The 14,619-nt window shown below is 43.0% G+C and overlaps 1 protein-coding gene across 1 annotated transcript in view; it reads right to left on the bottom strand.

Moving 5' to 3' along the window:
- Positions 1 to 14,619, bottom strand: part of ARHGAP6 (Rho GTPase activating protein 6) — a 501,871-nt gene that overhangs the window by 279,354 nt on the left and 207,898 nt on the right. The window lies entirely within an intron of this gene.

The raw sequence follows: 14,619 nt of genomic DNA on the forward strand, positions 1-14,619 counted from the left end.
GCCCTAATATACAGCATAAATAGGATACAAGCCATAATGAACAATACACAAACACCAGAAGATAAGCTAGATAACTGGGATCTTTTTAAAAATTAAACACTTAGGCTCATCAAAAGACTTCACCAAGAGAGTAAAAAGAGAATACACAGACTGGGAAAAAAATTTTGGCTATGACACATCCAACAAAGATCTAATCTCTAAAACCTATGGGAAAATCGAGCACCTCTACAACAAAAAGACAAATAATCCAATTAAAAAAATGTCTTCTTCACCAAAGAAGACATTCAAGAGGCTAACAGACACTTGAGGAAATGCTTTCCATCACCAGCCATTAGAGAAATGCAAAGCAAAACCACAATGAGATACCATCTCACCCTGACATTACTGGCAGGAATCAAAAAAAAAAAAAAACAGTAACACATGCTGGAGAGGCTGTGGGGAGATTGGAATTCTTATGTACTGTTGGTGGGAATGCAAAATGGTACAACCATTTTGGAAAACGATATGGCGCTTCCTTATAAAGCTAGAAATAGAAATACCATAGGATCCAGCAATCCCACTCCTAGGAATATATCCTAGAAAAATAAGAGCCATCACACGAATAGACATGCACACCCATGTTCATTGCAGCATTATTCTCAATAGCAAAAAGATGGAAACAACATATGTGCCCATCAACAGATGAATGGATAAACTATGGTACAAACGCACAATGAAATACTATGCAACGATAAAGAACAATGATAAATCTGCTAAGCATCTCATGACATGGATGAATCTAGAGGGTATTATGCTGAGTGAAATAAGTCAATCACAAAAGGACAAATACTGTATGAGACCACTAGTATAAAGACTCATGAAAAGGTTTACACACAGAAAGAAACAATCTTTGATGGTTACGAGGGAGAGGAAGGGTGGGAGAGAAAAACACTAACTTAGACAATAGATAAGTGGTAATTTTGGTGAAGGGTAAGACAGTACACAATACTGGGAAGTCAGCACGACTTGACCAAGGCCAAGTCATAGAAGATTCATAGACACATCCAAACTCCCTGAGGGCCCTAGTTACCAGGCTCAGGGATAGGAACCATGGTCTTGGGGGACATCTAGCTCAATTGGCATAACATAGTTTATAAAGAAAATGTGAGTAGCATCTGGGGTCTTAAAAGCTTGTGAGTGGCCATCTAAGATACATCCACTGGCCCCACCCCATCTGGAGCAAGGGAGAATGCAGAAATCCAAAGACACAAGGGAAATATTTGTCCAAAGGACTAATGGACCACAACTACCACAGCCTCCACCAGACCAAGTCCAGCACAACCAAACGGTGCCTGGCTATCACCACTGACTATTCTGATAGTACCAGACAGAGGTGGAAAAAATGTAGAACAAAATTCTAAGTCACAAAAAAAGACCAGATTTACTGGTCTAACAGAGACTGGAGAAACCCAGAGAGTATGGTCCCTGGACACACTTTTAAATTAGCACTGAAGTCACTCCTGAGGTTCACCCTTCAGCCAAAGATTAGACAGACCTATAAAACAAACAATAACACACGTAGTTCAACCATGTATACAAGATTAAACCGGCACACTTAGCCCAGGGGCAAGGACTAGAAGGCAGGAGGGGACAGGAAAGCTGGATGAATGGAAATGGGGAACCCAAGGTCAAGAAAGAAAGAGTGTTGACATGTCGTGGGATTGGCAACCAATGTCACAAATCAATATGTATATTAACTGTTTAATGAGAAACTGATTTGCTCTGTAAACTTTCACCTAAAGCAAAAAAAAAAAAAGATTGTCAAACTAATCTAAATCAAACCCAAAACCCGTTGCTTTTGAGTCGATTTCAACCGAGATAATGCTTTGTTTCTTTTGAATTGTTTTCTACTTTTGACTTTCAGCCTCTCTGTCCTGGTGGCGCAGTGGTTTAAGTGCTTGGCTGTTAACGGAAAGGTTGGTGGTTTGAACCCACCAGCCGCTCCAAGAGAGATGTGGCGGTCTGCTTCCATAAAGATGACAGCCTTAGAAACCCTATGGGGCAGTTCTACTCTCTTGCTCCAGATGGGGTGAATTTAACACTGCAGCAATGGGTGGGTGGGTCCTGGAGTTTTACTAATCCAAAGGAAAAAATTTATAGCTTGCATATATTCAGTTCTATTAACATCTCAATAATTTCCTTTCCTTTATAGCCTTGAAGCAGACAGACAACTTGCTGAAGATAAACAGGTCTATTTAGGTCAGGCCAAATTCCAAATTGGATTCAATGCCCCACATATCTGAGTTTTTAGAGAAATATTTTTGTTATTTCTAGACGGTTCAGGTAGATGTATTTGAGACTCATTTTGTCTATAGACAGCACCCTCAACCCCATTTCTTCCAGAACTATATAAATCATAGCCAAAAACAAATGTTCACTTATTTCTTGTATTTACTATTCTTAAACCATTTGACAAAGCATTTTCCTCCCACTGATGGGTGTTTTCCAGATGTCGTCGGAAGCCAAGCGTCCTTGTGCCCTCAGCCTGAGAAATATAATCCTACTTTTGGATGCATGCATGTTATGTTGCTTGGTTATGTTGCTCACTCCAAAGATGAACTAGATTCAATTACACAACATGCCATGGGCTCTGAGGCCAGAAAAGCAACCGGTGCTAAAACACCCAGGGCCATATTTGGCTCTTGGCATCCAACGATTTTGTCTCGTCTTAAAAACCTTGGGCCACTCAGAGGAAGGGAACTCGAATGGTGATTTATTTTCATGGCATAAACTTTTCAGTAGGCTGAGACTTCTAGGTCATGTCGTACTGTATAGAGAAATATGTTTGTGCACAGATTTGGAAGGTCTTCACAAACCCAGCCCATTTTCTGCAATTAGCGTGGTACATAAAGCGTCTTGCAGCACCTTCTGCATACTCTGAACATTCCGCAAGGCGGCCATCCACCTTTTTGGCTTCTTGCTAGGGGAAATGCCCTTTGAATATAAGGCCTTTGTTTTCACGGGGAAAACTCCCTCTGCCTGTAAGGCCCTTCTTCCCCCATCACATCCATCACTACATCCCCATTTCTCCTTGGCCTGAGTAACTGCCACTAGCCTTTCTGGCTTTCCTCGAGGAGCTGTTCCTGACCTACCCCACCACCCTCCAAAGCCACATTGTCTTTCACATGCCCTCTGCTAGCTCCTGTTGGTACCTCTGCTAGGGCGCTCATCCCGTCTGTTTCCTCCCCTCCCCCCCGCAAAAAACCAAACACCAGTTACCATCAGGTTCATTATGACTCATGGTGCCCCCGTGTGTGTCAGAAGAGAATTATGCACAACAGGGTTTTCGGTGGCTGATTTTTCAGAAGTAGATCCCCAGGCCTTTCTTCTGAGGTACTTAGGGGTGGACTCAACCCTCCAACGTTTTAGTTTAGTAGCCAAGTGCTTAACCATTTGTACCACCTTCCTTGAGACTTGTTGTTGTTTGTCAGAGTTGATGATGACCCATAGTGCCCCTATAGGACAGAGTGGAACTGCCGCATAGGGTTTCCTAGGCTGTAATCTTTACAGGAGCAGATAGCCAGGTCTTTTTGCCCACGGAGCAGCTGGTAGGTTCGAACCACCCACCTTTAAATTAGTAGCTGAGTGATTAACCGTTGTGCCACCACGGCTCCTACTCTTTGATACAAAAAAAAACTCCACTGTCGTTGAGTCAATTTTGACTCATAGTGACCCCAAAGGACAGAGTAGAACTGCCCCATAGGGTTTCCGTGGCTGTAATCTTTATGGAAGCAGACTGCCACATCTTTCTCACTCAGAGCTGCTGATGGGTTCAAACTGCTAACCTTTCTGTTAGTAGCCAAGTGCTTAACCATTGTGCCACCAGAACTTCTCTTCCTTGACACTAAACACAAAAAACCCCAGTGCAGTCAAGTCGATTCCGACTCATAGCGACCCTGTAGGACAGAGTAGAACTTCCCCATAGAGTTTCCAAGGAGCGCCTGGCAGATTCGAACTGCTGATCCTTTGGCTAGCAGCTGTAGCATTTAACCACTACGCCACCAGGGTTTCCTCCTTGAGACTAGGACTATCATATTCACCTTTTTACCCCTAAAACCTGATCGTATGCCTGCTATACAGCAACTGCTGGAGAAATATCTGTTGAGCGCTGTTATTCAGTACAATTCCAGGAGACAAAACAATCAGCATTGGTGGTGACAACACCAGCAGATCTAGAAAGAACCTGAAATGGAATCAGTTACAAGGCAAGTGACCGCTGCTTGGAGCAACCTGGTGATCCATTCAACAGAATCGTTTCCTTGTGTCCAGTTTGAATCCCATGCCCGAGTGTTGAATGTTGCAGGTGGCCTGTGATTATCATTAGGACACTGTAATGTACTATTGAAAGGCAAAATATTTAAAAATCATAATCCTAGCCCTTAGGAAAGAATAAGCCAGTTCAACAGAAAAGGATAGGCCACTGGAAATTACAGGGACTCTGTCCAAGCTTAAGGCCACCATTTTAGGTTGAAGAATCAGATGTGTTAAAGGGCCTTCCACAAGAGACTTCAGCAAAGCCACAGGGTAGGTGTGGCTTATAGAACAAGGGGCACACCAGTCTATGTGGTTCAGGAGGCCCAGCTCTCTGACTCAGTTTCTCACTGGAACAAGTGGAATCCATCCCAGGACTCTAGGCAAAGGCTGAGCTTTGAGAACTCAGAGCCCTGCCTTTGTATAACCACCATTGTTCAACTCTGTTATCAAACACTGAGAACGAAAGCCTTGAGGCCCGGATGCAGAGGGGCACTGTCATGGATTGAATTGTGTCCCCCCAAAATATGTGTTAACTTGGTTAGGCCATGATTCCCAGTATGGTGTGGTTATCCTCCATTTTGTGATTGATACAATTTTACTAAAAAAAAAAATATATATATAAATCCTAATGTCTGCCTGTGTTTAATGAGGCAAAATTAGATTATGTTAAAGAGGATTAGGGTGGAATGAAACACCCTTGCTCCAGTCACATCCCTGATCCAATGTAAAGTGAGTTTCCCTAGGGTGTGACCTGCACCACCTTTTATCTTATAAGAGATAAAAGGAAAGGAAAGCAAGCAGAGAGTTGGGACCTCATACCACCAAGAAAGCAGTGCCAGGAGCATAGTGCATCCTTTGGACCCGGGATTCCTGTGCAAAGAAGCTCCTAGTCGAGGGGAAGATTGATGAGAAGTACTTTCCTCCAGAGCTGACAGAGAGATAAAGCTTTCCTTTGGAGCTGACTCCCTGCATTTGGACTTGTAGTCTACTAGACTGTGAGAAAATTAATTTCTTTTTGTTAAAGCCATCCACTTGTGGTATTTCTGTTATAGCAGCACTAGATGACTAAGACAGGCACCAAGGGGCAGAACAATTTGCTTCTCTTAAGACAGAGCTCTCCAAATGAATGAGCCAATAACAGGCCCTGCCCTTAGCCCACCAAGCCAGAGGCCCACATAGCTACCCCCATGGGAGCTTCACCAGGGTGCCCTTGTTCCAGCGCCCCCAGCTCCACTCTCTGCCAGGGACTGCCAAAAAGAAAAGAAAAGAGCAGGGAGGTTGCCCCTGAGAAGAGCCCTTCAGAAGCAGCAGGAACCCAAACTCTGGGCTGAAGCAGCTGGGAGGGTGTTATTCAACTGCTACTGTCAGATCCGAATTTCCACAGAAACCTGAGTCATGCAATTTTCTGTGTTTCCTTCTAAATGAATATTTGGATTTTTAAAAAGATTGTCCTTTGAGGTGCTACACCAGGCCTGGGAGACTGCGGCAAGATAATTTAAATCTTCCGAGATTCTTACATAAACAATCAACTACAGTCCCTTCTTACCACTTGCCAGACACCCTCTCCCCATTGGGGGGTAGTTAATTTTTTAAATCTCATCAACATCTTACACGTATGTAGTTGTATGTGTGTGTATATACATATATATAGGCTTAATAAGATACATGAAAATGGTGTTACATCATTAAATAAAACATTTTTGGATAACTATGTAGTATAAAGAATGGCTGGGCATCTTCTGTATGTACCAGAACCTCTAGATTGAATTTCTAGATGGGTTGACAAGTATTTAAATTTAGTTCACAGCAATATTTTCTTGTTTCCTTTTGAGTAAGGTCGTCAATTACTTTAGGCTTGGATTATTACATCTACCCTTTTTATTGATTTTTAGCATTTAATATTTTCTTTCATCTTTTCTCCTCACTTGCATCCCTGGAAGGGGACAAATGTAACTCAAAGTATCCACCAAGTATTGGGGGGGACTTTATTTTTTTATTTTTTCTTATGCCTTAGGTAAAAGTTTACAGCTCAAGTTAATTTCTCATACAAAAATTTATACACATATTGTTAGGTGACATTAGTTGCAATCCCTATAATGTGACAGCACACTCCCCCTTTCCACTCCAGGTTTCCCGTGTCCATTCAACAGACTTCTGTCCCTTTGTGCCTTTTCATCCCGCCTCCAGGCAGGAGCTGCCCATTTAGTCTCATGTATCTACTTGAACTAAGAAGCACACTCTTCCTGGATGTTATTTTATATTTTATAGTCCAGTCTAATCTTTGTCTGAAGAGTGGCCTTCGGGAATGGTTTTAGCTCTGGGTTAACAGAGTGTCTGGGGGCCATGGCTTCGGGGGTTCCTCCAGTCTCAGTCAGACCATTAAGTCTAGTCTTTTTACGTGAATCTGAGTTCTGCTCTGCACTTTTTTCAGGCTCTGTCCAGGACTCTCTGTTGTGTTCCCTGTCGTGGTGGTCGTTGATGGTAGCTGGGCACCATCTAGTTCTTCCGATCTCAGGCTGATGGAGTCTCTGGTTTATGTGGCCCTTTTGTCTCCTGGGCTAATATTTGTGTCTTTGGTGTTCTTTATTCTCCTTTGCTCCAAGTGGGTTGGGACCGATTCATGCATCTTACATGGCCGCTCGAAAGCTTTTAAGACACCAGATGCCACTCACCACCCTGATAATAAACTTTGTTGTGGGGACTCTTTAAAAAGACCTGGCTATTATTTCTGACCTTCTCTTTTAAAATTTGCCTCAAGTCCTCTCTTTGAAGGAATAATACTCGCATCTTTTTGTAAATTCGAAAATTGATTTTTTTTTGAGAAGTGCACACATTTGAACCAGCCTACCACATAGGGCCTGGGCAGGTAGCCAAAATTCAAGAGCACAATCGAAGCAGACAACACTTAGCATACGAACAGCTTCCTCAGTCTCCAAAGCCTCTTGACAACTTTACAAAGTTAAGACTAAACAGAAACGGAAAAAAAACCTTTTTTTTCTTCCCAACTGCCTTCCTGGGGTCCACAAATTCCACACACTCAGCTGTTCCTGCAGCCTTGGTTTTCTGCTTTAGTCAGAAAGCCCAGGAGCGTAGGGTCTGCTCAGTGGGCTAATCCACTGCAGCTTAGATGTTGTTGCTGTTAGCTGCTATCTAGTCACACCCCCCACTAACCCTACCCAATGCACAGCAGATGAAACACTTTCAGTCCTGCACCATCCCCATGATCCTGTGCCATCCCCATGATCAGTTGCAGATCGTATAGCTGTGATCCATAGAATTCTCGCTGGATGATTTTCAGAAGTAAATCACCAGGCCTTTCTTCCCAGTCCTACTTAGTCTGGAAGCCCCGCCGAAACCTTTTCAGCATCATAGCCTCCACTGACAGATGGGTGGTGGCTGCACATGATGTGCATTGGCTGGGAATCGAGCCCAGGTGTCTTGCATGGAAGGTGAGAATTCTACCACTGAACTATCACTGCCCCCTTCTTAGAGCACCTTCTTATGCTTGCCATGGTGACGTGGAGCAGAGACCGCTTAGTCTGCCAAAGTGTTGGGCTACACAAAGTCTTATGCCAAAAGGTGGAACCAGAAAATTTATTCCATTTCTTACTGACACTGGAACCCAAACACAAGTCTCAAACAAAGGCTCAGTCCTGTGGTGTAGTCTCATGTGCTTGCTTTATGAGGAACATGTCATCATCATAGGCAATGTTTTTGATAGAAAACTGGCACAGGGCAGCACTGCTAGGTTTCCATCATTAAAGAAATGTGTACTCTTTTTTATATATATAAACTTTTTATTGAAATATACATCCAGAAAAGTGCTGAAACCATAGAGGCACAACTCAAAAAACATTTTGCCAAAGTGAACATCCTTTGTTGCGGTGTGATGGATCTTTTTGTGTGACCTTTTTTGCCATGGTCTTGTAAATCCCACCCAGGTGACTGGGGGAGACTATGGAAATGGGATAATTGTGGCCCACCAAGGGGACTGGTCAGTTTTACCATTCCACTGGGCTTGGAATGAGCCGTCCCAGAAGCAGGAAAGAGAGGATCCCACCACCACCATGCAAGGAAAGACCGACAGCAGAGACCAGCAGGAGATATCTGCGGGCAACAGTGCAGTGGGCTTCCCGGCCCACAGAGTGAGAAAGCAGAGTGTCTTTGGGCAGATTCTTACTGGCAGAGTGGAGTACGTTGGGGTACTTATTGGCTGAGCTAAAAGAACGTTGTAACACTAAACTGAGCAGGGCAGAGGCCCAGGGGCAGGAAGAGGCCTGCCTATGAGCATGGCTGAGAAGAGGCTGTCCTGATGGAAGAAATGTATTCTGAGTGTTCCTGAGCCTGAAATGTAACCATTACTTCCCGAATAAACCCCATAGTTGTTAGTATTGTCTGTGAGTTCTGTGCGCCCATTGCAATGAACGCTTGAACCCAGCAGAGAAGTACAGAGTGCTGTGGGAGGGATGGTTGGTGTCAGAATTAGTAAAGATGGCGGAGAGAGGAGGCTTGTCTGACCTCTGCCTCGTAGGAATCAGCCTTGGGCTCTTGATCTTGATTCTCCTTCTCCCTTCTGAAGTTAGAGGAGGTCAAACTCTGCCCCATTCCATTTTTGTTGTTGTTGTTGTTAGTTGCTGTCGAGTTAGTTCTGACTCATAGTGATCCTATACACAACAGAATGAAACACTGCCTGGTCCTGCACCACCCTTACGATCGTTGTTATGCTTGAGCTCATTGTTGCAGCCACTGTCAATCCACCTCGAGGGTCTTCCTCTTTTCCGCCGACCCTGTACTTTGCCAAGCATGATGTCCTTCTCCAGGGACTGGTCTCTCCTGACAACATGTCCAAAGTATGTAAGACACAGTCTTGTCATCTTTGCTTCCAAGGAGCATTCTGGCTGTACTTCTTCCAAGACAGATTTGTTCGTTCTTTTCGCAGTCCATGGTGTATTCAATATTCTTCACCAACACGACAATTCAAAGGCATCAATTCTTCTTTGGTCTTCCTTATTCATTGTCCAGCTTTTGCATGCATTTGATGCAATTGAAAATACCATGGCCTGGGTCAGGCGCACCTTAGTCTTCAAGACATCTTTGCTTTTCAACACTTTTCTTGGCTGCTGCTTCCATGAGTGTTGATTATGGATCCAAGTAAAATGAAAACTTTGATAACTTCAGTCTTATCTCCATTTATTATGATGTTGCTCATTGGTCCAGTTGTGAGGATTTTTGTTTTCTTTATGTTGAGGTGCAATCCATACTGAACGCTGTGGTCTTAGATCTTCATCAGTAAGTGCTTCAAGTCCTCTTCACTTTCAACAAGCAAGGTTGTGTCATCTGCGTATCGCGGGTTGTTAATGAGTCTTCCTCCAATCCTGATGCCCCATTCTTCTTCATATAGTCCAGCTTCTCGTATTATTTGTTCAGCAGACAGATTAAATAGGTAGGGTGAAAGAATACAACCCTGACGCACACCTTTCCTGACTTTAAACCAATCAGCATCCCCTTGTTCTGTCCGAAGAGCTGCCTCTTGATCTATGTAAAGATTCCTCAAGAGCACAATTAAGCGTTCTGGAATTCCCATTCTTCGTGGTGTTATCCATAATTTGTTATGATCCACACAGTTGAATGTCTTTGCATAGTCAATAAAACACAGGTAAACACCCTTCTGGTATTCTCTTCTTTCAGCCGGGATCCATCTGACATCAGCAGTGATATCCCTGGTTCCACGTTCTCTTCTGAAACCAGTCTGAATTTCTGGCAGTTCCCTGTTGATATACTGCTGCAGCCACTTTTGAATGATCTTCAGCAAAATTTTGCTTGTGTGTGATATTAATGATATTGTTCTATAATCTCCACATTCAGTTGGGTCACCTTTCTTGGGAATAGGCATAAATATGGATCTCTTCCAGTCAGCTGGTCTGGAAGCTGTCTTCCATATTTCTTGGCATAGACGAGTAAGCACCTCCAGCGTTGCATCTGTTTGTTGAAGGATCTCAACTGATATTCTGTCAATTCCTGGAGCCTTGTTTTCCACCAATGACTTCAGAGCAGCTTGGACTCCTTCCTTCAGTACCTTCGGTTCCTGATCATACGCTACCTCTTGAAATGGCTGAACATCGACTAATTCTTTTTGGTATAATAGCTCTGTGTATTCCTTCCATCTTCTTTTGATACTTCCTGCATCGTTTAATATTTTTCCCATAGAATTCCTCACTATTGCAACTCGAGGCTTGAATTTTTTTCTTCAATTCTTTCAGCTTGAGAAATGCTGAGCATGTTCTTCCCTTTTGGTTTTCTATCTCCAGCTCTTTGCATACGTCATTACAATACTTTGTGTTCTCGAGTCACCCTGTGAAATCTTCTGTTCAGTTATTTTACTTCATCATTTCTTCCTTTTGCTTTAGCTGCTTGACGTTTGTAAGCAAGTTTCAGAGCCTCCTCTGACATCCGTCTTGGCCTTTTCTTTCTTTCCTGTCTTTGATATTCGACTGTGTGGACCATAACAAATTATCGATAATATTGTGAAGAATGGGAATTCCAGAACACTTAATTGTGTCACGCAGATCCTGTACATAGACAAAGAGGCAGTTGTTCGAACAGAACAAGGGAATACTGTGTGGTTTAAAAGCAGGAAAGGTGTACGTCAGGGTTATATCTTTTCACCGTACTTATTCAATCTGTATGCTGAGCAAATAATCCAAGAAGCTGGACTATATGAAGAAGAACAGGGCATCAGAATGGGAGGAAGGCTTATTAATAAACTGGGAAATGCAGATGACACAACCTTGCTTGCTTCAAGAAAAGAGGACTTGAAGCATTTACTGCCGAAGATCAGCTTTCAGTATGGATTACATCTCAACATAAAGAAAACAAAAATCTCACAACTGGACCAATAAACAACATCATGATAAACAGAGAAAATACTGACGCTGTCAAGGATTTCATTTTACTTCGATCCACAATCAACACCTATGGGAGCACCAGTCAAGAAATGAAATGAAGTATTACATTGGGAAAATCTGCTGCAAAAGACCTCTTTAAAGTGTTCTAAAGCAAAGATGTCACTCTTAGGACTAGAGTGTGCCTAACCCAAGTCATGGTATTTTCAATCACCTCATATGCATGCAAAAGCTGGACAGTGAATAAGGAAGACCAAAGAAAAATTAATGCCTTTGAATTACGGTTTTGGCAAAGAATACTGCCAGAAGAACCAACAAATCTGTCTTGGAAGAAGTACAACCAGAATGCTCATTAGAAGTGAGGATGGCGAGACTTTATCTCACATACTTTAGATCATTCACTGAAGAAGGACATCATGCTTGGTAAAGCAGAGGGTCAGTGGAAAAGAGGAAGACCCTCAATGAGATGGACTGACACAGTAGTTGCAACAATGGGCTCAAACATAGCAATGATTGCGAGGATGGCTCCGGACAAGGCAGTGTTTCATTCTGTTCTTCATGGGGTCACTATGAGTCGGAACCGACTCAACAGCACCTAACAACAACAACAGGTGGGAGGACGATTCTGATTACAGGTTAAAGTGCATATTACTACCTGGGGTTTTTCTGTGTGCTTATTTTAGCAAATGTACATGCCAGAGGACCACACAATGCAAAAGGCCACTGGAGGCTTTAACAAGCAGTCTCTTCTACAAGTGACAGGATTTATTGAGAAGAAAAAAATGTTTTTCCCATATTTCTAAGACCGATGGAATGATTGCTGTTCAACCCACCTCTGGTTTCTTCAACTCTTTTCTATTGTAGCCTAGTCTGTTGTAAAAGCCTTCTCTTCTGTCTCAAGTATTACAAAGCACTTTTCCAAGCAGGAAGCCTGCTATCAGTAATACAGAAATCGTAAAAACAAATACAAAGGCCATTATAAACCCAGCAGTAACTCCTTCTTCCTTAGAACTTTAGATTCTCTTTTTCATGGGAGAAGAACATTTTTTCAAAGCACTGTTCTTTTCCCTATGGTCTGAGCTCACCTTGCCTATTGGAAACTGAAGCTGTTAAGGGTTAAAGCTCAAGGCTTGAGTATGAAGTCCCTCTGGGCACGAAATGGTTAAACTTCCAGTGGCCTAAAGCAGCACAGGAAGTAGTCAAAGACCTCTGCAGAATAGGAGCACCTTTTGAGGTTATAGGAGGCCTTCAAACTTTTCCGCATTTGGCAAAACCCAAACAGCCTGTGTAAGGGGGCCACATAATTTTCACCAATACTTGGACACTTGAGGGTGGTGTTAATTAATAATTATATGCAGGCAAACCTGGATGTGTGGACCCCCTACCCACGTGGCTCCTTCCCTCCACCACTCAATGCAAAGCTGAGATCAAGTAGGCACGCAAATGTAGCCAATGCTTTTTGAAACATCAGTTAAATGATACCAGACCTGGGACAGAGCAATATCAAATTGGAGCAGTGTTTCTCACTCACAGCAACTCTTCCCCCAGGGGACATTGGGCAATATCTGGAGACATTTGTGGTTGTCACAACTGGAGGGTGGTACAACTGGTATCTAGTAGGTCGAGGCCAGGGATGCTGGTAAACACCCTACAATGCACAGGACAGCCCCCACCACAAAGAATGATCCTACCCCGTGCGGAGGCTGAAAAAGCTGAATTAGAGCTAGCAGAAGCGAGAGTGATTGCTTGAAAGGGTCCTGCCCATTCCAAAGCATGCCAACACAGAATTTAGAACGGCATGTGCTGCCTGTGATACCCGGGGAAGGTTGTGGAAGGGAGGTCCATCAGGTAGCAAGTTGGCCAGAGTTAACTTCCCATCACACCACGTTTGAGGGTCACCAGCTGCTTCATGCAGAGAGATTAGAAGCTAGGGTCAGGCTCTCTTGTGTTTATTCTCAAGTTAAATGTCTACATGTCTGAATAAACTGTACACCTAACTTATTCCACTCTGGGGTTAATCATTCTGAATGAACATTTCCGATGTTTACCCTGGAATCTGGAGTAAAAGATCCCCTCTTCAGAAGCAAGGATGGTGAGACTTCAGCTCGCTTACTCTGGACACGTCTTCTGGGAAGTCCAATTGCTAGAAAAGGACATCATGGTTGTAGAGGATCAGTGAAAACAAGGGAAACACAATAGCTGCAACCATGGGCTCAAACACACCAAAGATCATGAGAATGAGATGGACCTACCTGGCAACATTCCGTTCTGTTATACATAAGGTTACCATGAGTCGGAGTCGACTTACTGGCAACTAACTAACAACAACAGCAGCAGACATTATTCCTGGAATTCACCCCAAGTACCTGCACTGATACACATTGTGTGTTCTTGTATTTTCTTTTGGATAGGGCCCAAGTGAGGTCCATCCCATCTGGGTATGTTCCAAATCAAAAATTTCAGAATTTTGCTTTAGAAAGAAAAAAAGCAGTAACCAGTGATGCTACTAGGTACCCACTTTCCAGTGGGAATGGGACCAACAGGGATGTGAGGAGATTTGTTTTTCTCCTTGATTGCTTTTTACTTCCTTTGGTGCTTTCCTTAGATCAATTCTCCATGTGACTCACACTGAAAAGAAAAAATGGGGAAATTTTCTTTCGGCCAGTAAAGTCGTTGGCAGAAAGCTGACATTCCATCCCTTTCCTGTCCTACCAATGTACACGCATTTGACTCCAGAGAATGACTGATCAAAAACAACTCTTTTGGGCCCTGATTGAAAAATCAAACCACCTCAGAGAGTGGCAGCCTTAAGAGTAAATATTTAAATACTTTGAAGGGGACCATGAAAGCACATAACTATGATTGACATTTTAAGGGATATTTATTTTATTTGTGAGGAAGTATCCTCCACTTTAGACTGTCTTCTAAATCACAAGGAGAACAACATTGAGTCTTGACATCTTGTCAGAGATAATGTTTGTCAAGCCATGTTTCGCCATGAGGGGAAGGGAGTGGGAACCAATGTGCCTGTTAATGAGGAGTCTCTAACAGCTGGGAACAGATTTTCAGTCCAACGTTATTTTTCCTAGAAGACACTGACTTTCCATAAATTTAATTAATTTGAGAATACACTCATCAGCACAGGCCACACTGAATTATACTGTTCACTTGCGCATACGGATGGCCTGGCTGGAGGAAGTGAGGCTACAGTGTCAGAAACTTGCATTTCTTTAGGACCAGAGAGAAGGTACTCGAGGCTCCATGGAGTAGGTGAAGATGACAAGCTTGATGACTATATCAGGCTATCAAACATATGCAGTATCCATAAACCCACCTGTGAATAGAACCTTCAATGTGTCATGATCGTTTACAAGTTACTTCATTTCTATAGGAACCATAAAAAACTATGGTATGAATGTCCACA

The sequence above is a fragment of the Loxodonta africana genome, chromosome X (genome assembly GCF_030014295.1).
Source record: "Loxodonta africana isolate mLoxAfr1 chromosome X, mLoxAfr1.hap2, whole genome shotgun sequence".
NCBI classification, from domain to species: domain Eukaryota; kingdom Metazoa; phylum Chordata; class Mammalia; order Proboscidea; family Elephantidae; genus Loxodonta; species Loxodonta africana.